This window comes from Anas acuta, chromosome 24, assembly GCF_963932015.1.
Source record: "Anas acuta chromosome 24, bAnaAcu1.1, whole genome shotgun sequence".
In the NCBI taxonomy this organism is placed as follows: domain Eukaryota; kingdom Metazoa; phylum Chordata; class Aves; order Anseriformes; family Anatidae; genus Anas; species Anas acuta.
This window is the reverse complement of record NC_089002.1, coordinates 1,279,889-1,307,475: the sequence shown is the minus strand read 5'-3', so window position 1 is coordinate 1,307,475 and position 27,587 is coordinate 1,279,889. Positions and strand designations below refer to the sequence as shown.

Sequence of the window (27,587 nt, the reverse complement as noted above, 5' to 3'; positions counted from 1 at the left end):
TGGACCCACTCTGTTACTGGCTTTAATGTCAAGATCCTGCTCCATCTGCTGTACAGGCTGTGAACAGGATTTCAAACTTGTAATAACTGACTGAGTCCCAAACAGGATTGCAATTAAAGTTTACAATTTATTAAACGAATAGAGGCAAGCAAACAGCGCTGGGTGCGCTGGGACTCTCCGCTCCACTAAGACACACACAAGTTACATCAGGCGGCTGTTTTTTATGCTCCTAGGCTAATACATCTTCATCACCACTTTTGGAAAAGGCAGGGTTATTATAATTAGTTTCCCAGGACCCGAACCATCCCACGGATGCATGCGTATCAGTCTCTGGTGGTCCCTCTGGGGGTGCTTGTACTGAAGGCTCCTAGTCTTCCTCCCAGGCTTTGTCCTTTGGTCATTCTTCAGCTTCCCCCCTCTCCTTATTTAGTAGTCTCTGGGCCGGATGTCAGAAAGTTGTGTATTGTGTAATAGTCAGCAGTTATCTCAAAAAACTCCCCCCTATTCTCTTATCTCCCAGACCCAAGTCTATCAACCAAGTCTATTGTGTCTATCAACACAAACTGCTAGACCATTCTTTTGCAAGATACAAGAACTATATATGCTAACCACTGTTTCTCTTGGACTTGTGGTTATACAAGGGTATGTAAGACAGAAGGTCACATTTCATCATGAGGCCCTAGCATTGTTCCATATTGACATGAATCAGATGAACGTATTTCACAAAACTCATTTTCCATCTCTACAGTGGTAAAGAAAGTCGGACAGCCTCACGGGGCATGAGCAGTGTTTGCAGACAGTGCAGCTGCTCCTTGGGAGCAGGATGGGCAGTGCTCACTCCAGGATACTCTGATCCTTTGTGCACCTGCAATAAAAACCAGAAGAATGATGGAGCCACAGAGGAAAATGTTAAACTCCTGAGAGAGGGAAGATCACAACCCAGGTCTGGGTTTTGGGATGACACAGCAATACCTGTGGCTCCTTCTGCCCAGGAATGCTCTTGAACATGGCTGAAATGAGGAGAAATTGAACTGGGGGAAGGGGGCTGTTTCATTAAACATTCATACAAAAAAAAGCACTACTCTCCTTAATAAATTACAGAAGTGTATTCCTCCTCAATTAATATGCATCGCTACTTACTTCTCTAAGGAAACCAAGCTCTATCCCAGGGACTGAACATTAATGCTTTCTGTCAGCAACCCATAGCAGCACTTTGAGATTATTTTTCAGTCTTTTTTTCCACTTCTCCTCACAAGGTGGTAGTTCTTAGCTTGCATTTTTTCTGAACAGCACAAGCTAAAGACTCATAGGTACAATATTTAAGAAAGAGCATCGTGCTAGGAATACAGAAGCGATTTTGCTGCACCAGGTAGTGCTACCCATCCCCGGTGGGATGGTTTTTGTTTTCAGAAAAGCCCAGCACGCTGCTGCCTGCAGCAGCTCTGTGCCCTGACACACATTTGGCAGCTCCGTCTCTCACCTCCCCAGATGCTGTATGGCACTGCCCAACTTCAGTCACTGCTGTTCACAGCTTATGCTAATGGGGCAGGCCGTGAACGTAAGCAGGGGGTGCAGACACACGAGCACTCGGCCGGCTCTGCTGTGCGGACAGCCCCCCTCAGGCAGCCAGCGCGGGATCTCGGGATCTCCTTCCACAGCACCCGTACGGCGCAGAGTCTTCATGCCCCGGGAATCAGAGCCGCTTCACATTCATTGATTTCTCATTAAGCTGGGCTTTCGCGTGCGCCATTGCTCCTGTACATATTTTACATATTTTATCCTTTTTTTTTTTTTTTTTTTTATAAATTTGTTATCTATTTAATGCCCCCCCTCCATAAACCTGCGACCATAGAGACGCGGTCCTCCCGGCTTCCTAGAGCGGCCCCCCCCCAGCGGTCCTCCAGCATCCCAGCGCCCCTTGCGCGCGCTCCCGCCCGCCCTCAGCGGCTTCCGGCGGTGGCGGTGGAGCGGGTGCGGCGAGGCGGCGGCAGCCATGGGGTACCGCGGGCAGGGCCAGAAGGTGCAGAAGGTGATGGTGCAGCCCATCGTATCCTTCCTGCGGCTGGGGGGTGGCGGGGAGGTGGGTGGGGGCGGCTCGGACCTCAGGGGGCTCGGATCTGGGGCCCTGGGGGCTCGGCCCGGGCCTTGAGGCCTTGTCCCGGGGCCCTGAGGCCTCGTTGTGGGGTTTGGGGCCTTGTCCCGAGCCCGGAACTGTCGTCCCCGTGCTGAGCCCTTAACGCAGCGCCCCAGAACGTCATCTTCCGCTACCTGCAGAACGTGAGTACCGCGGGGAGGGGGCGGGGATGGGGATTTGGGGGGTGTGGGGGGAGTGGGGAGGGTCTGGGGATTCCCCTCGGTGAGTTCGGCTCCTGGCCGTGTCCCGGGACGGGTTTGTGGGGGATGGAGAGCTGTGCGGCATGCTGGTGGGCACGAGGAGCCCGGCGTTTCCCCCTCGTGTAGCCGGGCGTGCAGGGGTGTTCCCTTGTGACTGGAAACGTGTTCTTCACCAAACGTGTAGCATTCACCCGATGGTATAACGCTAAAACGTCGGATTGCTCATTGAAACTGCCCCTGAGAGTTGCTCCTTGGAGCGTTTGGGAGCTGTCGTGGCTGTGGCTAGCAGGTATTTCTGAACACATGAGAGAACAAAACTGCTCAGTGTTTGTGGCCCGACTTACTCTCCTCCTTTGTTCTGCAGATGTCGAGGATCCAGGTGTGGCTCTATGAGCAGGTGAACATGCGGATAGAAGGCTGCATCATCGTGAGTATCCACACGTTACATCTTTCGTTTTCCCTCATTCACAATCCTGTTTTTTGGTCAAGAAAAGTTATCACAAGGAAAAAAAGAATTGTACTTCTCTAATAAGTAGTCTTCGTTGTCCGGCCAGGATCGGTAAAAATCCCTGCTCGCCGGTAACTAGAGTCACTCACAGACCAGCGGGGAGCGGGGGAAAGGCCTCCTGCCTGGTCGGGGTGCCCTGAGGGGAGGGGAAGGGGGGGGGTGCAGGCCGCAGGGCCTGGAGGCAGGGCTGGGGGCTGGGGTGTTCCCCCCCCCTCTCCCCCCGTATCAGCCCCTTCTGGGCCCTGTGAGGCAGGAGCTGCTGCCCGGGGTTAGGACCAAGGTCCCCTGTCAGGCCCGGGGCCGCCCTTCCCCTCGCCCTGCCCTTCCCTCCCGCTTCTGAGCCCTTCCTCAGGCCTTGCTGGGCCCTCTGTCCGGCTGTCTGTCCATCCATCCAGCCCTCTGGCCATCTGTCCCACCACCCTGCTCTCTCCCTAAGGAAGCAAAGAGTCCCCGGGCTGCCTTCATGGGGAGGGGGGAGTGGGGAGGTTCTGCTGAGAAAAAAATGAAAGATTTCCCCCTTAACAGGCGCCTTGCGAGTTATTTCGAGTTCCAACCTTCTGCCTTCCTTCTGTAGCAGTGCCTCTAAGGGGGGCGCTGTAACGCAGCCCTCATCTGGCGCATTGCTCCTCCGTTCCCCCAAGGAACTGCCTTCAGGATCTGACTAACTCTGGATGCACCCGGTTGTCGCCTTAATTTCTCCTTTAGCTTGCTGAAAAGAACCCTGTTGGGTGACCTTTTGCATTTCTCGCTTAAAATTTGGATCGAGGAGGTCTGTGTTTCCTTACGCTGATGTCCACGCTGAAGGGGCAGAAGGGTTCCGTGCTGTTGCTTGGGTCAGCCTTGTTGCCAGGTTGGGAATGTTTAGCCTACCGGTGCTTCGGTGCTGTTGGGCTGCACTCAGAGTGTGAGCTCTGGGCGTTATTTCTCAACTACTGCGTTATTGGAGCGTACGGAGCCGAGATATTCTGCGGATAGGTGATTTAAGCCACGTCAGAACCACCGCTGTGGCGTGTGCCAGCGTCGGACGCCCGTTCGACTGATCGGGCGGAGCAGGTGAATTGAATTTGGTGCTGGGTGGCGAGGTGGTGTTGGGGGAAGAGCTAGGCTAAGGAGAGCTTCCTCTTGCTCTGCCCCTTCCCATCTCAAACGGCCGCTTCCTGGGGAGATGGGTTCGTTGGGAGGCTAACTACAACGTTACAGTGAGGATGTCCCGTAGGTATTTGCTGCCAGGCCGCAGCGTTGATTTCAGAAATTGTATTTAAAAAAGGAAAAAGAAAGGAAATCCGTATTCTTTAACATACTCTCTTGTCTCGGAGAGTAGATGTAGGAGCTTCAGCAGTGCCCTTCCTCCCGAAAGGATTCCCAGTGTCTGCTCAGACACTGAGGAGGAAAATAGAGGAGAGCCACCCGATATAAATAAAGGCAAGAAGGGGTTATGGATTAAGGGAAAACCACTACTTCAAAAATTGGTGCTCTCTACAAACCGGTTAAGGGTTTGGGACCTGCAGGTGCTGCCTCCACCTGTGTGCGTTGCAGTCGTGCCTGTTGCCACTGAGCAAAACGGGGAGAGCTGCTTTGTCGAACGCGGCGTGTTAAAGCACGTGCCACTGCCTGGAAGAAAAGCACGGACTTCCCTCGTGTGGGACTTCTTCCCTAGCCATCTGTGGTTTACCTGATGGTTTCCCATAAGCTGTGAATGTTTAAAAGAAAAAAACCAACAAAACCCAACCCCAACGTTGAGAGTGGTGAGGCAGATCCTCACCTGGGGCCTCAGAATCAGCGGTGACATCACCATGCGAAGCATTGTGTGCGCTTCGGGTCGGGGCTGCTGCGAGCCTCGCAGCGGGGAGGGAGAGCGGATGCGGGGTGCCTCTGTGTCAGCCCTCTGCCCTGGTGGCTTCGTGAGCACTGAGAGTTTGACTCCTGTGTTCCCAGCTTTCGCTTCCGCACCTGCGGTGTGGCAGAGCCAGCGAGCTGCTTCCTCAGCTGGAGGAGGAAGAGGAGTGACCTCAACGTTGCCGAGGTAAAGCACAATTGTTGAAAAGATTTGGCAAAGATGTGGGTTGTAGCAGCGCGGCTGCTGCAGCTGCAGCAGATCCTGGAGCATTGGAGAAGACAGAGAGGGGTTTCTTCGTGAAAAGAATGCTGTTAAAAGTGTTTTCATGCCAGAAATGAGGATAAACGCCTCTGTTGTTTGACATCCTCTATTGACCTGGCACATTGGCATTACAGCGTACCTGGCACGCTGTTTGTATTAAAAAAAACAGGTATTTTAGTCAGGGCAGGCCAGAAACCTGCCTTGGCACTTCCACATGGCAGCAATGCTTACAGACCCTGCATCCTGGCTGCCAGGCCAGGATCTAAATCCGATGGTGCTGTTGGTAAACTGAAGCTCAGGAAGCGCTTCTGGGTTTTTCGGTACTTCCATGTGAATTTTGACCCTGTGAAGATGGTGTCTTAAGCTATTTTCGGAACAACAAATAGGTTGAAAAGCAGTTTCAGTTTAACATCTGCATGCTTGGGTGTTATTAACAGAGCTTTGTATACTGAGCTGGTGCTTGGTAGGAGAAAAAACATAAACCTTACCTGGGAAACTTGGACCCCCTCAGCTACATGCTGCTAGGAGGAAACTCAGATGTAAGAACACACTTAAATAACACATCAGCAGAGCTGTTGTGCTCCTGACCACCAAAGGCACCTTTTTCCAACACCGTCGTACTGGAAGTTGATGCAGCTGGTTCCATCCGTAACGTGGGACTGTAGAGTGCTGTAACAGAAATATTTTTTCACAGCTTTGGAGAAAGTGAAGCAGAGAAAACCACACATAACCACTGATAGCTGGACCCCAAACTGCCACAGACTGACAGTGATGCCCACTGGATATCTCCTGCTGCCTTCTGACTGCTCCAGCAGAAGTCCCGTTTGAATTAGCCAGCAGGTCCCTCTGAGTGGCTTTGCTAAAACTCCCGCCGTAGGAAGTATCCTACGGGAGCCAAGTTGCTAAACTGATGTGTGGGTTTCCCTTAACCCCCTCAGCCCTGACTTTCCAGCTCCTGACGACACTGCCAACGTGTGCAGTGTCACCGTGTGCCAACTAGGTGCCAGCTGCCATGGTTTGTATATTGTAAAAGTAGTGATTTGGGACTCGTGAGCACTGAGAACAGGTTAGCAATTGCTTCAGAGCTTTACTTGTGTCGCTCTGGGGCAGGGAGATGGGTGAAACATCTTAGGCTTGAAAGTGATTCCCTGCAGAGTGACGTGCTCAGATCTGCACAACAGATCTGTCGTTCTGGTCACCTTATTAGATCCCTGCTTGAGAGGGTGCTTGCAAGAATCGATTCCTCTTCACCTTGATGTGTCAAGCTAAAGAGAAATCCGTGCCGAAGCACTGTCTGATCAGACGAGTGCCTCGGTTCAGGATTGTTCTTTGACAGCTGCAGAAACACCAGGACAGTCGGCGCCTTCAGGAACAGATTAATTTGATCTTGAGGCTGTCATAAAACAGGTCCCTGAAGTTTGAAGACTCTTCCAATAGTTTGGGCCAGCAAGGAGCAGCTGTAGCTGGCGGCTGCGGTAACTCGGGGCTCAGAGTCTCAGAGAGCGTGGTGAAAGGTGACCCCCAGCTGGCTGCTGGAGGAAGCTGAGGCAGCGTTCAGCTCTAACCTTTGCCTTCTTGGCTGGCATCTTTGCACTCCTGCTGTCAGTGGGTATTGAGTGTCCTTCCCCCCAGCCTCAGAACGTGCCCGCAGATGTAGGCAGCGTTTAGCAGCTAGAATTCACTCCAATATAAAGAGTACAAATCATGCGTTTTCTGCTTTTGCTTTGGAACTCTTAGCTTGAGGTTTTCCTGCAGGCCATGAGGTTTCTTGCAGCAGCAGGGATGAGTTCTGTTAGCAAGAGGCTGTTCTGTGCTTCGACTGTGGGAAGATGAATGGTTCCCTGTGCACCGTTAAATAGAACTTGACACCTAGCACACCGCACTTGCAGCCTGTGGGGTGCTTTAACAAGCAGGTAAATCAGCAGAGGCTGTTTTGCAGCCGGGGTGATGCTGGCTGATTAAAAAGCAGGGGCAGAACAAGGAGTTTCTGGTGTTTGTTCTTGCTTGTCATCCGACTCTCCACTTCCACTGTTCTTTAAAAAAACAAAAACAAACAAAAAAAACAAGGGGTAAGCATCTTGAATATCTTTACTATAAATGGAAGGCACAAAACAAGCCAGCAACAGAGACTGTCCAAGAGAAATACTTGGTGCTTTATAAACAAACAAGGAAGTACCCGTAGGTAGGTGTGATAATCCTCCTCTAATGCGTTTTTGGAGTGCAAAAATAGATTTGTTCCTTTCTTGCTCTTCTCTCCAGGACAAAGGCAGAATAGCCAACTGCAAAGTTAGAGCAGGGAGGTCCGTTTGTTCCATACTGAGAAAGACAAGCCTGTAAAACAAACTAGACAGATTTTCTTTGTGTTATTTATCTTCCTTCAGCAAAGGCAAAGCTTATGACACCTGTTGGTGTGTATTTCCAGGATTTGGGAAAAAGGCTTTGCTCTCTTCGAGAGACTGATAACTTGATTTGATCAACTGAAGAAAGCTGCAAAACTGTTTGTTCCTCATTATTTTTCGCTTGTTACTTTCTTTAGGGTTACTTTTAAAAAGAAGATTTCACTGATCACAAGCCAGTAGAAGACTTTCAGCCCAAGCAAGGGTGAAGACAGCTCTCTCCAAGAGCAGAGGAAGTCCCTGTGGAGAGAAGCCGAGCTTGTTAGCAGAACTCGTCGGCATGTCTAAACAAGGAGACGATTGCTACTTCTATTTCTATTCTACCTGTACCAAGGTATGGCTGGCTTTCCTTTGCTTTGCTTTGTTTCCCCATTTTTTTCAGGAAGGAGTAGATTAGGAGGAGGAAGCACACTGGTCTGTGGTTAACTTGAGAACCAGATAGATTCTGAATTCAGTTGTAGCAACATTAGGCAGCAGCATGGCCATTTTTGAGGCTGTACTCTCTTTTCCTTGTTGGTTTCCTTTTGGTTCCAGGGAGACAAATGTGCCTACCGCCACTGCGAAGCTGCTCTGGGCAATGAGACGGTCTGCAAGCTGTGGCAGGAGGGTCGTTGTTTCAGGAATGTCTGCCGATTCAGACACATGGAAATTGACGTGAGTGCCTAACGATGTGTTCTCAAAAGAAATCAACAAAAGCCTTTTTCAGTGCCCTAGGTGTACTGATGGTGCTTTTGCAGGATAGATTCGTTTGCTTCCAAATCATACTGGTTTCTCTTACCAAGAGAGGGGGTGGGAGGAAGCAGAGGGAACTAAAATCAATGCCTTAGGTATGTCTTAGCAAGATATATCTATTTTTTGATTATTAGATGCTGACAGTTTTCTCAACAGATGCAGAATAGCTGTTAAATAGACTGCTAAAACCTGCTGGAGCAGGGGGGTTATAAACAGGCTGTTTATTACTCCCCCTCATGGGAGCAGGCTTGATAAGGAACTATTGGGTCTCTTCTGAGCCACAGTCCTTCAGCTAACGCTGTTCTAGCTGCCTGGGGTAGGAAGTGGGGAAAGTTAAAGGTGCAGAAGAACTAAGTCTCCAAGAAGGAGTTCTAGACAGGGTTAACCTAGGCAATTTCGGATGTTCTTTTTCCCTCTGAATAATCCTAGTATAATCCTAGGTGTATTAGTTTAACCCACCCTCAACTGATGTCTGCGAATGCCTGTCTTCTCAAACTGAATGATGACAAATCTAAATGTGCATAGTGGTTGCAGCTTATGCAAACTTTGTGAATATGCCCAGAAATACTCCACTTAACTGAGAACCTGACCTTTGGAATGATGTTTCAGCACTGTGTTGTGACAGCTGTCATGATCTGGAGCTGTGCATCTCTTTGCAAGCCTCAGGTGCATGTTATCACGAGCTTTTCTTTCTTTCTGTCTTCAGAAAAAGCGCAGTGAGATTCCTTGCTACTGGGAGAACCAGCCGGGAGGCTGTCAGAAAGCCAACTGTGCTTTTCATCATGCAAAGGGACGTTACATCGATGGACAATTCTTACCACCAAGCAAGAGTGAGTTTAGGTCCTTTTTCTTTAAGCGCTGAAGACTTAATTTTGAGTATTACTTAGTGGGTGCCAATCCTGTAGGGGGCATCAGGTAACTGTTCATTTGTGAGTGCAGGAAAAGGTCTGCAGTCATAGGTGGTCACTTAAACCGAGTGTACTGCTGGTGTTTGTTTTCTGCTTTCGTGCTCGGCTTCTCTTTGCTTTGTGTGATGTTTGCCTTGCAGTTTGCTTCCTGTTGTTTCATCTTTTGCTGGGTGGTAGGGAGATGTGTTGTTGCTCGAAGGGAAGTCATTGTTCCCGGTGTAAACAGTGATGGGATGGGCAAAAGGAGATGCTGAATTCGTTGTCTGTGCGGGTTATCTGCCTTTCCTACCATCTCTTTGCATTGTGGTCAAAGTTTTAAACTGCCATATTACCGATGATCCTCCTCTTCCTCTAGCTACACTGCCAAGTCCGCCTGAGTCCGCGGACGATGAGTTGAAAGTGGCTCAGATGTCACTGCAGCAAAAGAAACTTTCTGTCCAGTCAAATCCCTCTCCACAGCTAAGGGGGTGATGAAAGTGGAAAACTCTGAAAATGTCCCAAGCCCTACACACCCTCCAGTTGTAATCAATGCTGCAGATGATGATGAAGATGATGATGGTGAGCATGTGTTGGTTCTTGGAAGGAATTTGTGCTGTAAATGATTGTGTTAAATCTTTGGTTCTTGAAGGAATCTGTGCTGTACATGAATGTAGAAATCACAGATGACCCGAGGTCTGACTAGCGATAGGGCAGGCAGTCTGGCCAGGTCACTGGTGGCTTTGTCTGGCAGTCAGTGGACAGAACCTGAAACGTTGGAGGAAAGCTTAGAACCACTCCTGCTTTAGCTGGTCTGTTGTGTAAAGTTCTATGTGAAACTAGGAAGGAAATTTCTTATTCCTGTCTGAAGAGCAACGTGTTGTGTAGTAGTTAAAGCTGCAGAGAGAATCTAGAGTCCTAGATGTTTTGTCCTAGTGTATTCTACTTCGGAGTTCAATAGGGGGGTAACTGAAAAACAGAAGAGTAACGAGAAGAAAGAGCTGTAGAAGACAGTGCTATATAAGAAGCAATTTCTGAAGCATTAAAGAGGCTGACAGTGGCAGGTGTGGACACAGTATGACAGGAGTTTGTGTATAAATTGTTTAGAGCTGTGCAAATGCCTTTTAAAGGGAAAAAAGCATGGAAGTACTTTTACTCGTAGACATTCACCTTAGAAAGGACTATTTCTCAGCATTTGTACCTAATAATATTCTGCTTGCTTGTGCAGCTTTGTTCTGCACAAAGTATAGCTGTCAAGCAGACTCAGATTCACGCTCTACTATCTCAGCTGGAATTTGGAGGAAGCACTGAGACTCGTAATATTTTTTTTCTATGTTAATTATAGTTAAAATATGAGTTTATGTGGTTTAGCTGTCAAAACAGTGTCTGACTGGGTTTTTTGGGACATGGGCTAACAGGATAATATTTCTGTTGGCTACTGGTTTCTGTGAAATAGAAAAAAAATTCCCTTTTGTTTTAGGGGAGGAACCTGTGGTTCGACTAGATCTTGCTGATAGACAAGGAAAACGGAAAGCCTCCGCAGGTAAGAACTTTTTATGAGCTTTTATGTAGGTGCTGCCTTCTATATATGACTGCATTAAAGAGTATTTTTGAGGTATGAAAGGAAAATACATTGCAGTGGAGATCTGTGTTGACTGCAGAAATGGCAAAAAAAAAAAAAAAAAAAAAATCATTTAGCAGCTGAAAGGCAATTCTATGAAAATATGCTTGAAAAATAGAAGCTTATTGTTGACTGTTCTCAAACCTTCCTGCAAAGAAAAGTTCTTACAATATTCCTTGTTTTCTCTGAAGATGATGTAAGCACCGTTCCAGTGAAGCGCAGCCTTGCTGAAAGGCTGGGGAAGAAGGTAGAGGCTCCGGGAAATGCTGACAAAGCCCCCAAGAGAGATCCAGGTACTAAACGGGCATCTGGATTGGATTCCTGGGTTTTGTATTTAGTCTTTCTGTTTGTCCTTTTCCAGTGATGTTTCTTTTTGCATGTTGGCTGAGGTCGTAATCACTGGGATTCAAAGTTCCCTTTCCTGTCTTGTTTTGAACTGTGAACCTGAAGTTGACATTATGCAGCCTCCCTAATTCGTTCTGTTTCTGTTTTGCAGTTCAAGTTGCCAAGTCTCTGAAGGACAGGCTGGGATTACCTCCTAAACAGACCAGCACTGAGAGAGGTAACAGCTAGATATTAAATATGCTTTCTCCTCCTTCCTTTCCATGAACTTGGACTGCTTTCATCCATCCCTAAAAACTAATGTAAACGAAAACAAAGAACTGATGCCTCTTGCTTGAGTGCTGAAGCTCTTCTGACAGCCACTATCAGAAATCTGGCTCTAGGTGTGTGTTTCTTTTCTACTTGTGCCTTGTCAAGGTTTTTAGCTGCTTCTGTGAACTGTTACGTACCATTAGAATAGAACCACTGCCAGGAGCAGGAATTTGAAATGCAGTCTGAAAAAGTACTAAAGTAAAGCAGCATTTCTGTGTAGCAGTTCTCTCTGGGTAGGGCTGGTCTTCAAAATACAAGTGGCTCAGAGGAGGAGGAGAATGTTGTTCTGAGGATATTGTTCTAAGATGCATTATTGGGAACACTCCAGATTAGTTTTCCTTAGTGCTCTGACAAATTTTGGAGACTTAAAATATTGCTGGACTCTCTTTAAATGTTGGTGCTTCTCCTCATTTCTTGATGATGACAGGGAAGGCTGCTAAGCCGATGGGAGAGATCCGTGTGAAAACACTGGAGGAAATCCGTCGTGAGAAAGCTCTTCGGGGACGCGAAACTCAAGCCAAAGGTGAGGCTGAAGGGCATGGTAAAACTGAAGATTCCAGCGCAGGGGCAAGACCTGCTCGTGCAGGTCGCATCAAAACTTTCCCTGAAGCCTTGTCTGAAAAAAAGAATAATCGCTTGGTAGAAGAGAAGAAAAAAGCAGGAGAATCCCCTAGCAAGAGCAAAATTCAGGGTGAGTCCAAGAAGCAGCTCGCTCTGTCCGGGCGAATGGATTGCACATTGTAGCCTTTCTCTCTCTCTCTCATGGGACACAAGGATGCACAAATGCACAAAGGAAACAAGTACCCAGCTTTCTTTATTTCTGCCGTTGACAAAACTTTTTTTTGTCTTTTTTTAAAGCACCTGAAAAAGAAGAAAAGAAGGCAGTGAAATTGAACCGGCCTTTTCCTACCCTTTCCTCTGTAGCTGATGTACAGGTGAGTCCTCTGTGAAGACACACATCCATTCGTACAATTTCTGATAATTCTGCCAAGTTTGGTTACTCACCGTGTGCCACCCTCTTGAGTGTGTTCTTACCCTTCAGCACCTGGTAGGAGCTGCAGAGCAGTCTAAATCCTATCGCCAGCAGCATTTCCAGACAACTCTGTAATCCTCAAACTTGGAGTCAGTCTGTTTATACCACAGCAACAAAGAAACCCTGTTAGCACCAGCTGAAATCTACACAGTTAACGTGGAGGGAATTCTTTTTGTTCTTACTGACTTGAGCTGTCAGACGTGAAGGATTTAATACAGAAGGCCAGAGTTCTGTGTTGAAGGAAATCAATCTGTCAGTGGATACTGTATAGGGGAACTTGTATGACTTTCCGCTGCTTAAAAAGAATGTGATAAATAGATGTACAGCAGAACACCCTAGCTGTTTAAAGAAGCTTGCCATAGTGGATATTGCAGATATGCGAGATTGTGTCCATAGTAAAGCATGGCTCTTGTTACATGCAGAATTTTATGGAAAAAAAAAACAAAAAACAAAAAAAAAAAAAAACAAAAACAACAACAGTAACCTGAAGGATATTAATATGCTGTTCCACATCAAGACCATTTTGGAGGGATTGCTGATCAGATTTTCTTAACGAAATCTCCACGCATGGATTTTTTTTTTTTTTTTATCCTATTCATGCACTACTTTTCTTTCCTTCTAGCCCACTCAGCAGAGTGGAACTCGTAAATGTCCAGAGAAGAGCTTTGAAGAGAGCCGGTGGGAGAAGTGGCAACAGCGAGAACAACAAGAGAAGCTTCGGAAGGAGGAAGCTGCTGTCAAATCTACTGCTGGCTTCTTTAATACTGAACCAGCAGGGAAAGTGGCAGCTCAATTTCAGGGCCAGGAAGCTAAAAGTAAGTGTTGAAGGTTAAGAGTTCCTTAGGTTGTCTTCTGAAATACAGACAGAAGATGACGATTCTCATGCTGTAACTCTGGCTGGGTGCATTTTGCCACGCAATGCTACGAAGCGAAGTGTGTACTTTCTTTTTCTTAGTTTGTTTCTTTTCCTGCCAGCCAGATGTTAGGTAAGGAACGGGAGACTAGAAAATGACACTACAAATTTGGACGTTGTAGAACAACTTAACTGTGGGACATCACTGCAAGGGAGAGGAAGCTGGTACAACAGTTGCATACACTCTTGTCCTACTCTAACTGCTGCTTTTTCCTTTCCTAGAGGGAGCAGGACTTTAACTATAAAAGCTGTCTAGATTTGTGAACCTAGCTGGCACTTAGGATTGCTATGTGTCTGAGGTTTCCCGTGTCCTGGATTATTATTTACTGTAGCTATTGGGTTTCTTTGTTCCTTTGTATGGATTGTTGGTAGACAGAGTTTACTATGTGGAAAACATTCCTGAGAATCCAGGCAATGGCGGTGTAATTCTGCTGGCCAAACGCATTTAACTGTGTAGAAGGACTGTGGAAATGATGAAGAGAACCTGGATTTTTCCTGAGGCGGAGCAAGACTGTATCAGTTCTCTCTTCCTTTTACTCTAGCCAACTTGATGACATCTGCGAAGCCTTCGGGTGGGAAAGTCACTTTCCCCAAGAAGAAGGCACTGAAACGTAAGGCACCTGGGAGTTATCCCTCTGCCGTAGCAGCTGTGGAACTACGGACTGCCTTTGCTGCTGACATGATGGGACCTCCAGCCAAAAAAGCAGCCATGGTAAGGCCAGGGGCTAATGCAGAGATGGATCCCTTGTTAAATTTCTACCCTCCTCTAGGAGAAAAGGTGGAAAACTCAAACGTTCTGCAGGCCTTCTGTTTCCTTTTAAATCCGGGAGCTGTCTCCAGGATGCTTGTAGAACCCTTCTGTATTTAGGAGATGAATGGCACTCTTTAACCGGTACTCTGATGCTGTGATTTCTCTGGTGTGGGGGATTTTGTCCATTCATGCCATGTTCTTAAAAGACACAAGAGCATGAGTAACGTCCAGGTGAATGTGAACTTTCTTCAGGAGCACCTTGGTTTTGTATTTTGGCCACGGCTCCGCAATGCCAGAGGAGAAGCAGTGTGGAGGAAAAAGCTATTAAGGAATCTTTTACCCATGTGTCATAAATACTGTTTTGCTGCTTTCTAGGGTGTTTCAGACGTGCCGGAGCACATCCCAGCCATCAGACTTGAAGAAAATCCCCCAAACAGGTGACAACCCTAACTTGTTCTTTTTCTTAATCAGTGTATATCCCCAGGGAAACGTATGTTCTGTCACATGTGGGAAAAAATGAGGGTTCTGAGATAATTAAAGCCAAAATCCATCAAAGGAATAAGTCACCTGAAACCACTTTCTAGCAGGAAATCTAGCAGGATTGCTTAATTAGGCTTTCTTTAAATGCTGCAAGTCAGCACAGCTTTCCAGTGACTTCTTGGGTTGTCTGAATACCTGAACGAGGAGGAGGTGAAGTTCTACTTCCTCGTGAGGTGATAGATGAGGAGTAGTGTCCTCTGCCTTTTGGTCCTCAAGAATGCCACCTCAACTCCAGGTGCCCTGGCTTCACGGATAAAGCCCCAGACTGAAAAATGTAGCTGGTAACACATCGGGCTCTAAATGTAGCCCTGGGTGGATTGATAACAATCCCTGTGTAAGATTGAAGCGTAGGAGGGCTTGCCTACAGTTTTAAGAGGCGGTTTGCAGAAAAGGGATTTCCCGTTAAGAAATGGCATATCCTGATTGTTCTTTCTTGCTCTCCCAAGACCTGAAGTGCGTCTTGGAAGCCCGGCAAGATTTGAGGAGCAGATGGAGATCAATCTCGAGACCTCGACCTCAGCTTCTTCCCAGCTAGAAGAGGCACGCACACGCCAGCTGAGTTCCACAGAGAACGCGCCCTTATCTGCGGATGAAGATTTTGAGAAGCTAATTTGGGAAATCTCAGGAGGCAGACGGGAAGCCGAAATTGACTTAGACCCAGGGAAGGACGAGGATGACCTCCTCCTTGAACTCTCCGAGATGATTGACAGTTGAACCGCGTAGTCCTATGGTATATTTAAAAAAAAAAAAAAATTAAAACTGTTCTTCTTGTTGGTGTACTGGGTCTGGCTGGAATGTTAACTTTCCCGGCAGCAGCCCATCCACTGCCGTACTCTGTACTTGTAGCTGGAACAACAGATTTATCACAGCAGTGTTGTGTCTATTGCTGAGCTGCGGTGGCACAGTATTGGGCCTTTCTCTCACCCTCCTAGGGGATGGGCAAAAAGTGTGGAGAGAAGCATCACTAGGGCAGCTGACCTAAACCAATCAAAGGGATATTCGATACCAAGTGATGTCACACTCAGCAATAAAAGGTGGAAACAGGAAGAAGAGGGGAGGGGTGGGCTCTCGTTGAGAAGATGTCAGTCCTCCTCTTGAACACCGTCTGCGTGCGTTGAGGCCTTGCTTCAAGGACGTGGTCAATCAGCGCTCATTTTTGGGATTTAGAGAGTAATTTCTTTCCTCTGCACTTCCATATAGCCTTCATTTATTTTGTTTATTTGTTTTCCTCCCTTCTTTTTATTTTCCCTTTTCCCCTCCCTTTTCCCCTTTCCCTTTTTATTTCCCCTTAGTTAAATTGTTTAGTTCATGGTAGTCTTTATTTAATTATTATAATTATTTCCCTTTAATTAAATTAGTCTTATCTCAACCCGTGAGTTGTTCTTTGCTTTACTTCTCCCCCTCCTCATCTAAAGGAGGGGGAGTGAGAGAGCGGTTGTGGGGTTTAGTTGCCCAGCATGGTAAAACCACCACAGTTGGATACCCGTTCCACAGGGAACGCGCCCTTATCTGCGGATGAAGATTTTGAGAAGCTACTTTGGGAAATCTCAGGAGGCAGACTGGAAGCCGAAATCGACTTAGACCCAGGGAAGGACGACGATGACCTCCTCCTTGAACTCTCCGAGATGATTGACAGTTGAACCGCGTAGTCCTATGGTATATTTAAAAAAAATAAAAATTAAAACTGTTCTTCTTGTTGGATACCCCGAGATGATCCTTTTTCTAACTGAGGCTTTGCAATGAGACTTAAAGCACAGTCCGAAGTGGTAGAAATTGGCAGGATCTGCTCTCAGTTGTCCTAAATTTCCCTGCTGGTCAGAGTTAAGGTCTTGTGCATCCGTTCTGTAACTATAGGTGGCTACCTTCGATATCGAGAGGACAAAGCACTTCTTTTGGCACAGAAAGATCTCCATTGGCACGCCACGGTGGCTGCAAATCGATCTTCTGATGGAGCGATGCTCTGAAGGCTTAAAGGTAAAGCTTCTTCCTTCCTCCCCCCTTGGCACAACTCGATGTTGGGCACATTGTGAAGCTTCGGTGTTCTGATTTCTCGGACAGTTGATACCCAAATCCTGGAGTTACTATGTCGACTCTTGACTTTTACTGGTGTATGCCATTGTTTTGACTGTACCCGTGTGTCGTGGTTCCGCTCGAGTGGGCAGCCAAGCTCCACCACAGCCGCTCTCTCACTCCCCCTCCTCAAAGAGGAATGGGGAGAAAATATGTGAAAAGGGCTCAGGGATTGAGATAAGGATGAGAAAATCCCGCAATAATTAGTGTAACGGGCAAACCAGACTCAGCATAAGAAGACAGATAGTAAGATTTATTGCTCATTACTAACAAGCTAGAGAAGTGAGAAACAAAGGAAAGAAACCAAAAGCACCTCCCCCCCATCCACCCTCTTCCACCTCCTCCCCCCGAGCGGCGCAGGGGAATGGGGGTTATGGTCAGTCTACAGCACTTCTTCTCTGCCGCTCCTTCTCGGTCACTCTCGTCCCCTCTGCTGTGGGGTCCCACCCACGGGATGCAGTCCTTCCTGAACTGATCCGGCGTGGGCTTCCCACAGGCAGCAGCTCTTCCAGAACTGCTCCAGATATGGGTCCGTACCACGGGGTCCATCCCTCAGGAGAAAACTGCTCCAACCTGGCTCCCCCACGGGCAGCAGCTCCTGCCAGGTCACCTGCTCCTGCGTGGGCTCCTCTCCACGGGCTACAGGTCCGGCCCAGAATCTGCTCCGGCAGGGGTCTTCCACAGGCGGCAGCCTCCGTCGGTGCAGGGCCACCTGCTCCACCGTGGTCTCCTCCACGGGCTGCAGCGTGGAACCCTGCTCCACCGTGGTACTCCATGGGCTGCAGGGGGACATCCTGCTTCACCATGGTCCTCACCACAGGCCGCAGGGGACTTCTGCTCCGGCGCCTGGAGCACCTCTCCCCCTCCTTCTACACTGACCTTGGCACCTACAAGGCTGTTTCTCACTCCCTTGACTCTCCCAGCTGCTGTGTGACGCAGCGTTTTTTTCCCTGACTTAAATATGCTCTCACAGAGGCACAAAACAACATCGCTTATTGGCTCAGATCTGGAAAACAACGGGGCCCTTCCCAAACATGGGGCAGCTTCTAGATCTTTCTCACAGAAACCACCCCTATGGCCCCCTGCTACCAGAACCTTGCCACGTAAACCCACTACACTATGTCAGATGATGAAGCTGTAGGGGTGGGAGGGAGCAGAATCGTTATTCCAGTGTGTTGTGGAGCAAACTTGCTGCCAGGAGTGGGGGTGGGGGTCAGCCACCCAGCCTTACTTTCAGTTATCAGGGATGATCAACTGGTGAAAAGCAGCAGCTCTGCCATGCGGCTCCGCTACCCCCACTCCCTTCTCTTGTGCTGTACCAAAGTTCCCCCAGGCTTTGGTTGGTGCTTTTTGTTGGTGTGAGGAATCCGGGGCGAGCAGTCGGGACTCTGCCGCAGTCACGGGGTCGATGAAGGGTTGTTTAAGTGCCTCTTGGTTTTAAAAGTTGCTCCCCTGAGCTGCTGGCTCTGCTGCCTGCTACAGCAAATGTTCGGGTGCCATCAGCATCGCGCTTGGGCGTGGGCACTGACCCTGCGGAGGACAGAGCTGAGATTCGGGTGTATTGTGTACCCTGCCACCAGCCATCGATTTTTATTTCTTTTTTCCCCTAGCAGATCAATTTTGAATTATTTTCCGAACTTTTTGCGGCACGGTAGGCTCTTCCCGCTATGATTTGTGAAGCTGTGGGGGCCCTCAGGCATTTGCTGCTGGCAGAGGAAAAGCGCTTGTTGAATTTGTTGTAAATACTTAATGTTGGGACAAAACCACGCGTCTCTGTGTTGAGGGATGGGGATCAAGAAGCAACCCCACTGCTATGCCAGAGTCCCTATAGGCAGTGTGGGTTTTCTCTCTATGCAAGCCTCATTATTCAGAGGCAGAGTATGGCTTCGTCCATTCAAGGTCCAGAATCAGTTGTCAAATGCTAGGCAAAGCCAGTGGCTCCTGGGCTATGGGACAAACTAACCCTAGAGCAAAACTCCTCCTTGTCCTCTTACCTGGGGCCCTTTCTGCGATGCCTTTAGGGTGAGTCAAGGCTATGATCTCCACCTTCTGGGGATGGTGTTTGAGCTATGTCCTACCTCAGTGCTGAGACTCTTTTGCCTCTGTAGAGGCCCTTTGCCATGACACGAGTGACGATGAGAACTAAAATCAACTAGCCTCTGAAACGTTCTTGTTCCCAAGCACAGTTTTTTCACTGGCTTGCTTTAACTCCTAGTTTTTGGCCGAGAAGCTGTTGTTTCTCTGTGCCTTTAATAAGAGGCTTTCTCTGGAGCCAAGTCAGGATGGCAAGATTGAGCTGGGCAAGGCTATCGAGGAGGAAATTCAATCTTCCCAGCTGGGTGTCTGACCCTTGGAGCCCGGGCCAACTGATCTGAAGCGGCTGTAAAAGCTTTATTTCGCAGCATCGCTGTCTTCCCTGCTCGCATTCTAGGCACGGTGTTTCTGCTGACAGCATCTTCCACCTCCTCAGCAGAAGCTGCTTCTTTCTTTAAACGTAGAACAGGCTGGACGCAAAGAAAGAAACTGTTAGCGGTGCTTTTAGCTATTTAAATGGGGAGAAAACCAGCCAATGTTTATTTCTTTGTCCAGGGCGGACACGAATGCTTGCGTGACGTGGGCTCCTCTCCCACGTCCTTAATTGCCAAGCCGGTAGCGGCTCTGGTGACGTGTCCCGTGGGTGTCTGTGCAGTGACGGGGCTGCCTCACCCCTGTGTACCCCAGGACAGACATTTGGGGGGCTCTTTGCTGCTACCACAGGGCGCAACCTGCGGGTCCTGGGGCAGGCAGGATGAGTGCTGCTGGGCCCGGAGGGTAGGCCTGGCCTGAGAGGAGACAGTAAAGGAGGCAGGTTTGGGGCTTAAAGCAGGCTTGTCCTGCCCCAGCCTTCTCCGGAACCTGTGTGCCTGGCTCTGGAAAGCCGTGACAAGACATAAAATGACTCGCAGCTTGCCAAGAGAGCTGCGGTGCTGGAGGAATGGCCGCCTCAAGGGGCTGAGGCCAGGCACCATCACGGGCAGGACTCGAGAGACGAGGCACGATCTTGGCACAGACACAGAAGGGAAGGGGAAGCACTGCTCTGCTGGCCCTGAGCGGTGCAGCCCCAGGAGAAAAAAAAATCTGTCTTTCCTTCCGCTGATGTCCACGCTGAAGGGGCAGAAGGGTTCCGTGCTGTTGCTTGGGTCAGCCTTGTTGCCAGGTTGGGAATGTTTAGCCTACCGGTGCTTCGGTGCTGTTGGGCTGCACTCAGAGTGTGAGCTCTGGGCGTTATTTCTCAACTACTGCGTTATTGGAGCGTACGGAGCCGAGATATTCTGCGGATAGGTGATTTAAGCCACGTCAGAACCACCGCTGTGGCGTGTGCCAGCGTCGGACGCCCGTTCGACTGATCGGGCGGAGCAGGTGAATTGAATTTGGTGCTGGGTGGCGAGGTGGTGTTGGGAGAAGAGCTAGGCTAAGGAGAGCTTCCTCTTGCTCTGCCCCTTCCCATCTCAAACGGCCGCTTCCTGGGGAGATGGGTTCGTTGGGAGGCTAACTACAACGTTACAGTGAGGATGAGGAATCCTCTTTAGTCCCGTAGGTATTTGCTGCCAGGCCGCAGCGTTGATTTCAGAAATTGTATTTAAAAAAGGAAAAAGAAAGGAAATCCGTATTCTTTAACATACTCTCTTGTCTCGGAGAGTAGATGTAGGAGCTTCAGCAGTGCCCTTCCTCCCGAAAGGATTCCCAGTGTCTGCTCAGACACTGAGGAGGAAAATAGAGGAGAGCCACCCGATATAAATAAAGGCAAGAAGGGGTTATGGATTAAGGGAAAACCACTACTTCAAAAATTGGTGCTCTCTACAAACCGGTTAAGGGTTTGGGACCTGCAGGTGCTGCCTCCACCTGTGTGCGTTGCAGTCGTGCCTGTTGCCACTGAGCAAAACGGGGAGAGCTGCTTTGTCGAACGCGGCGTGTTAAAGCACGTGCCACTGCCTGGAAGAAAAGCACGGACTTCCCTCGTGTGGGACTTCTTCCCTAGCCATCTGTGGTTTACCTGATGGTTTCCCATAAGCTGTGAATGTTTAAAAGAAAAAAACCAACAAAACCCAACCCCAACGTTGAGAGTGGTGAGGCAGATCCTCACCTGGGGCCTCAGAATCAGCGGTGACATCACCATGCGAAGCATTGTGTGCGCTTCGGGTCGGGGCTGCTGCGAGCCTCGCAGCGGGGAGGGAGAGCGGATGCGGGGTGCCTCTGTGTCAGCCCTCTGCCCTGGTGGCTTCGTGAGCACTGAGAGTTTGACTCCTGTGTTCCCAGCTTTCGCTTCCGCACCTGCGGTGTGGCAGAGCCAGCGAGCTGCTTCCTCAGCTGGAGGAGGAAGAGGAGTGACCTCAACGTTGCCGAGGTAAAGCACAATTCTTGAAAAGATTTGGCAAAGATGTGGGTTGTAGCAGCGCGGCTGCTGCAGCTGCAGCAGATCCTGGAGCATTGGAGAAGACAGAGAGGGGTTTCTTCGTGAAAAGAATGCTGTTAAAAGTGTTTTCATGCCAGAAATGAGGATAAACGCCTCTGTTGTTTGACATCCTCTATTGACCTGGCACATTGGCATTACAGCGTACCTGGCACGCTGTTTGTATTAAAAAAAACCAGGTATTTTAGTCAGGGCAGGCCAGAAACCTGCCTTGGCACTTCCACATGGCAGCAATGCTTACAGACCCTGCATCCTGGCTGCCAGGCCAGGATCTAAATCCGATGGTGCTGTTGGTAAACTGAAGCTCAGGAAGCGCTTCTGGGTTTTTCGGTACTTCCATGTGAATTTTGACCCTGTGAAGATGGTGTCTTAAGCTATTTTCGGAACAACAAATAGGTTGAAAAGCAGTTTCAGTTTAACATCTGCATGCTTGGGTGTTATTAACAGAGCTTTGTATACTGAGCTGGTGCTTGGTAGGAGAAAAAACATAAACCTTACCTGGGAAACTTGGACCCCCTCAGCTACATGCTGCTAGGAGGAAACTCAGATGTAAGAACACACTTAAATAACACATCAGCAGAGCCGTTGTGCTCCTGACCACCAAAGGCACCTTTTTCCAACACCGTCGTACTGGAAGTTGATGCAGCCGGTTCCATCCGTAACGTGGGACTGTAGAGTGCTGTAACAGAAATATTTTTTCACAGCTGTGGAGAAAGTGAAGCAGAGAAAACCACACATAACCACTGATAGCTGGACCCCAAACTGCCACAGACTGACAGTGATGCCCACTGGATATCTCCTGCTGCCTTCTGACTGCTCCAGCAGAAGTCCCGTTTGAATTAGCCAGCAGGTCCCTCTGAGTGGCTTTGCTAAAACTCCCGCCGTAGGAAGTATCCTACGGGAGCCAAGTTGCTAAACTGATGTGTGGGTTTCCCTTAACCCCCTCACCCCTGACTTTCCAGCTCCTGACGACACTGCCAACGTGTGCAGTGTCACCGTGTGCCAACTAGGTGCCAGCTGCCATGGTTTGTATATTGTAAAAGTAGTGATTTGGGACTCGTGAGCACTGAGAACAGGTTAGCAATTGCTTCAGAGCTTTACTTGTGTCGCTCTGGGGCAGGGAGATGGGTGAAACATCTTAGGCTTGAAAGTGATTCCCTGCAGAGTGACGTGCTCAGATCTGCACAACAGATCTGTCGTTCTGGTCACCTTATTAGATCCCTGCTTGAGAGGGTGCTTGCAAGAATCGATTCCTCTTCACCTTGATGTGTCAAGCTAAAGAGAAATCCGTGCCGAAGCACTGTCTGATCAGACGAGTGCCTCGGTTCAGGATTGTTCTTTGACAGCTGCAGAAACACCAGGACAGTCGGCGCCTTCAGGAACAGATTAATTTGATCTTGAGGCTGTCATAAAACAGGTCCCTGAAGTTTGAAGACTCTTCCAATAGTTTGGGCCAGCAAGGAGCAGCTGTAGCTGGCGGCTGCGGTAACTCGGGGCTCAGAGTCTCAGAGAGCGTGGTGAAAGGTGACCCCCAGCTGGCTGCTGGAGGAAGCTGAGGCAGCGTTCAGCTCTAACCTTTGCCTTCTTGGCTGGCATCTTTGCACTCCTGCTGTCAGTGGGTGTTGAGTGTCCTTCCCCCCAGCCTCAGAACGTGCCCGCAGATGTAGGCAGCGTTTAGCAGCTAGAATTCACTCCAATATAAAGAGTACAAATCATGCGTTTTCTGCTTTTGCTTTGGAACTCTTAGCTTGAGGTTTTCCTGCAGGCCATGAGGTTTCTTGCAGCAGCAGGGATGAGTTCTGTTAGCAAGAGGCTGTTCTGTGCTTCGACTGTGGGAAGATGAATGGTTCCCTGTGCACCGTTAAATAGAACTTGACACCTAGCACACCGCACTTGCAGCCTGTGGGGTGCTTTAACAAGCAGGTAAATCAGCAGAGGCTGTTTTGCAGCCGGGGTGATGCTGGCTGATTAAAAAGCAGGGGCAGAACAAGGAGTTTCTGGTGTTTGTTCTTGCTTGTCATCCGACTCTCCACTTCCACTGTTCTTTAAAAAAACAAAAACAAACAAAAAAAACAAGGGGTAAGCATCTTGAATATCTTTACTATAAATGGAAGGCACAAAACAAGCCAGCAACAGAGACTGTCCAAGAGAAATACTTGGTGCTTTATAAACAAACAAGGAAGTACCCGTAGGTAGGTGTGATAATCCTCCTCTAATGCGTTTTTGGAGTGCAAAAATAGATTTGTTCCTTTCTTGCTCTTCTCTCCAGGACAAAGGCAGAATAGCCAACTGCAAAGTTAGAGCAGGGAGGTCCGTTTGTTCCATACTGAGAAAGACAAGCCTGTAAAACAAACTAGACAGATTTTCTTTGTGTTATTTATCTTCCTTCAGCAAAGGCAAAGCTTATGACACCTGTTGGTGTGTATTTCCAGGATTTGGGAAAAAGGCTTTGCTCTCTTCGAGAGACTGATAACTTGATTTGATCAACTGAAGAAAGCTGCAAAACTGTTTGTTCCTCATTATTTTTCGCTTGTTACTTTCTTTAGGGTTACTTTTAAAAAGAAGATTTCACTGATCACAAGCCAGTAGAAGACTTTCAGCCCAAGCAAGGGTGAAGACAGCTCTCTCCAAGAGCAGAGGAAGTCCCTGTGGAGAGAAGCCGAGCTTGTTAGCAGAACTCGTCGGCATGTCTAAACAAGGAGACGATTGCTACTTCTATTTCTATTCTACCTGTACCAAGGTATGGCTGGCTTTCCTTTGCTTTGCTTTGTTTCCCCATTTTTTTCAGGAAGGAGTAGATTAGGAGGAGGAAGCACACTGGTCTGTGGTTAACTTGAGAACCAGATAGATTCTGAATTCAGTTGTAGCAACATTAGGCAGCAGCATGGCCATTTTTGAGGCTGTACTCTCTTTTCCTTGTTGGTTTCCTTTTGGTTCCAGGGAGACAAATGTGCCTACCGCCACTGCGAAGCTGCTCTGGGCAATGAGACGGTCTGCAAGCTGTGGCAGGAGGGTCGTTGTTTCAGGAATGTCTGCCGATTCAGACACATGGAAATTGACGTGAGTGCCTAACGATGTGTTCTCAAAAGAAATCAACAAAAGCCTTTTTCAGTGCCCTAGGTGTACTGATGGTGCTTTTGCAGGATAGATTCGTTTGCTTCCAAATCATACTGGTTTCTCTTACCAAGAGAGGGGGTGGGAGGAAGCAGAGGGAAATAAAATCAATGCCTTAGGTATGTCTTAGCAAGATATATCTATTTTTTGATTATTAGATGCTGACAGTTTTCTCAACAGATGCAGAATAGCTGTTAAATAGACTGCTAAAACCTGCTGGAGCAGGGGGGTTATAAACAGGCTGTTTATTACTCCCCCTCATGGGAGCAGGCTTGATAAGGAACTATTGGGTCTCTTCTGAGCCACAGTCCTTCAGCTAACGCTGTTCTAGCTGCCTGGGGTAGGAAGTGGGGAAAGTTAAAGGTGCAGAAGAACTAAGTCTCCAAGAAGTAGTTCTAGACAGGGTTAACCTAGGCAATTTCGGATGTTCTTTTTCCCTCTGAATAATCCTAGTATAATCCTAGGTGTATTAGTTTAACCCACCCTCAACTGATGTCTGCGAGTGCCTGTCTTCTCAAACTGAATGATGACAAATCTAAATGTGCATAGTGGTTGCAGCTTATGCAAACTTTGTGAATATGCCCAGAAATACTCCACTTAACTGAGAACCTGACCTTTGGAATGATGTTTCAGCACTGTGTTGTGACAGCTGTCATGATCTGGAGCTGTGCATCTCTTTGCAAGCCTCAGGTGCATGTTATCACGAGCTTTTCTTTCTTTCTGTCTTCAGAAAAAGCGCAGTGAGATTCCCTGCTACTGGGAGAACCAGCCGGGAGGCTGTCAGAAAGCCAACTGTGCTTTTCATCATGCAAAGGGACGTTACATCGATGGACAATTCTTACCACCAAGCAAGAGTGAGTTTAGGTCCTTCTTCTTTAAGCGCTGAAGACTTAATTTTGAGTATTACTTCGTGGGTGCCAATCCTGTAGGGGGCATCAGGTAACTGTTCATTTGTGAGTGCAGGAAAAGGTCTGCAGTCATAGGTGGTCAGTTAAACCGAGTGTACTGCTGGTGTTTGTTTTCTGCTTTCGTGCTCGGCTTCTCTTTGCTTTGTGTGATGTTTGCCTTGCAGTTTGCTTCCTGTTGTTTCATCTTTTGCTGGGTGGTAGGGAGATGTGTTGTTGCTCGAAGGGAAGTCATTGTTCCCGGTGTAAACAGTGATGGGATGGGCAAAAGGAGATGCTGAATTCGTTGTCTGTGCGGGTTATCTGCCTTTCCTACCATCTCTTTGCATTGTGGTCAAAGTTTTAAACTGCCATATTACCGATGATCCTCCTCTTCCTCTAGCTACACTGCCAAGTCCGCCTGAGTCCGCGGACGATGAGTTGAAAGTGGCTCAGATGTCACTGCAGCAAAAGAAACTTTCTGTCCAGTCAAATCCCTCTCCACAGCTAAGGGGGTGATGAAAGTGGAAAACTCTGAAAATGTCCCAAGCCCTACACACCCTCCAGTTGTAATCAATGCTGCAGATGATGATGAAGATGATGATGGTGAGCATGTGTTGGTTCTTGGAAGGAATTTCTGCTGTAAATGATTGTGTTAAATCTTTGGTTCTTGAAGGAATCTGTGCTGTACATGAATGTAGAAATCACAGATGACCCGAGGTCTGACTAGCGATAGGGCAGGCAGTCTGGCCAGGTCACTGGTGGCTTTGTCTGGCAGTCAGTGGACAGAACCTGAAACGTTGGAGGAAAGCTTAGAACCACTCCTGCTTTAGCTGGTCTGTTGTGTAAAGTTCTATGTGAAACTAGGAAGGAAATTTCTTATTCCTGTCTGAAGAGCAATGTGTTGTGTAGTAGTTAAAGCTGCAGAGAGAATCTAGAGTCCTAGATGTTTTGTCCTAGTGTATTCTACTTCGGAGTTCAATAGGGGGGTAACTGAAAAACAGAAGAGTAACGAGAAGAAAGAGCTGTAGAAGACAGTGCTATATAAGAAGCAATTTCTGAAGCATTAAAGAGGCTGACAGTGGCAGGTGTGGACACAGTATGACAGGAGTTTGTGTATAAATTGTTTAGAGCTGTGCAAATGCCTTTTAAAGGGAAAAAAGCGTGGAAGTACTTTTACTCGTAGACATTCACCTTAGAAAGGACTATTTCTCAGCATTTGTACCTAATAATATTCTGCTTGCTTATGCAGCTTTGTTCTGCACAAAGTATAGCTGTCAAGCAGACTCAGATTCACGCTCTACTATCTCAGCTGGAATTTGGAGGAAGCACTGAGACTCGTAATATTTTTTTTCTATGTTAATTATAGTTAAAATATGAGTTTATGTGGTTTAGCTGTCAAAACAGTGTCTGACTGGGTTTTTTGGACATGGGCTAACAGGATAATATTTCTGTTGGCTACTGGTTTCTGTGAAATAGAAAAAAAATTCCCTTTTGTTTTAGGGGAGGAACCTGTGGTTCGACTAGATCTTGCTGATAGACAAGGAAAACGGAAAGCCTCCGCAGGTAAGAACTTTTTATGAGCTTTTATGTAGGTGCTGCCTTCTATATATGACTGCATTAAAGAGTATTTTTGAGGTATGAAAGGAAAATACATTGCAGTGGAGATCTGTGTTGACTGCAGAAATGGCAAAAAAAAAAAAAAAAAAAATCATTTAGCAGCTGAAAGGCAATTCTATGAAAATATGCTTGAAAAATAGAAGCTTATTGTTGACTGTTCTCAAACCTTCCTGCAAAGAAAAGTTCTTACAATATTCCTTGTTTTCTCTGAAGATGATGTAAGCACCGTTCCAGTGAAGCGCAGCCTTGCTGAAAGGCTGGGGAAGAAGGTAGAGGCTCCGGGAAATGCTGACAAAGCCCCCAAGAGAGATCCAGGTACTAAACGGGCATCTGGATTGGATTCCTGGGTTTTGTATTTAGTCTTTCTGTTTGTCCTTTTCCAGTGATGTTTCTTTTTGCATGTTGGCTGAGGTCGTAATCACTGGGATTCAAAGTTCCCTTTCCTGTCTTGTTTTGAACTGTGAACCTGAAGTTGACATTATGCAGCCTCCCTAATTCGTTCTGTTTCTGTTTTGCAGTTCAAGTTGCCAAGTCTCTGAAGGACAGGCTGGGATTACCTCCTAAACAGACCAGCACTGAGAGAGGTAACAGCTAGATATTAAATATGCTTTCTCCTCCTTCCTTTCCATGAACTTGGACTGCTTTCATCCATCCCTAAAAACTAATGTAAACGAAAACAAAGAACTGATGCCTCTTGCTTGAGTGCTGAAGCTCTTCTGACAGCCACTATCAGAAATCTGGCTCTAGGTGTGTGTTTCTTTTCTACTTGTGCCTTGTCAAGGTTTTTAGCTGCTTCTGTGAACCGTTACGTACCATTAGAATAGAACCACTGCCAGGAGCAGGAATTTGAAATGCAGTCTGAAAAAGTACTAAAGTAAAGCAGCATTTCTGTGTAGCAGTTCTCTCTGGGTAGGGCTGGTCTTCAAAATACAAGTGGCTCAGAGGAGGAGGAGAATGTTGTTCTGAGGATATTGTTCTAAGATGC

General features: G+C 47.8%; 2 pseudogenes; both read left to right on the top strand.

Annotated features, from left to right (window-relative positions):
* Positions 1 to 1,942: 1,942 nt before the first annotated feature.
* LOC137843947 (zinc finger CCCH domain-containing protein 11A-like) lies at positions 1,943 to 24,044 on the top strand (annotated as a pseudogene).
* LOC137843949 (zinc finger CCCH domain-containing protein 11A-like) lies at positions 23,593 to 27,563 on the top strand (annotated as a pseudogene).
* The last annotated feature ends 24 nt before the right edge of the window (positions 27,564 to 27,587 follow it).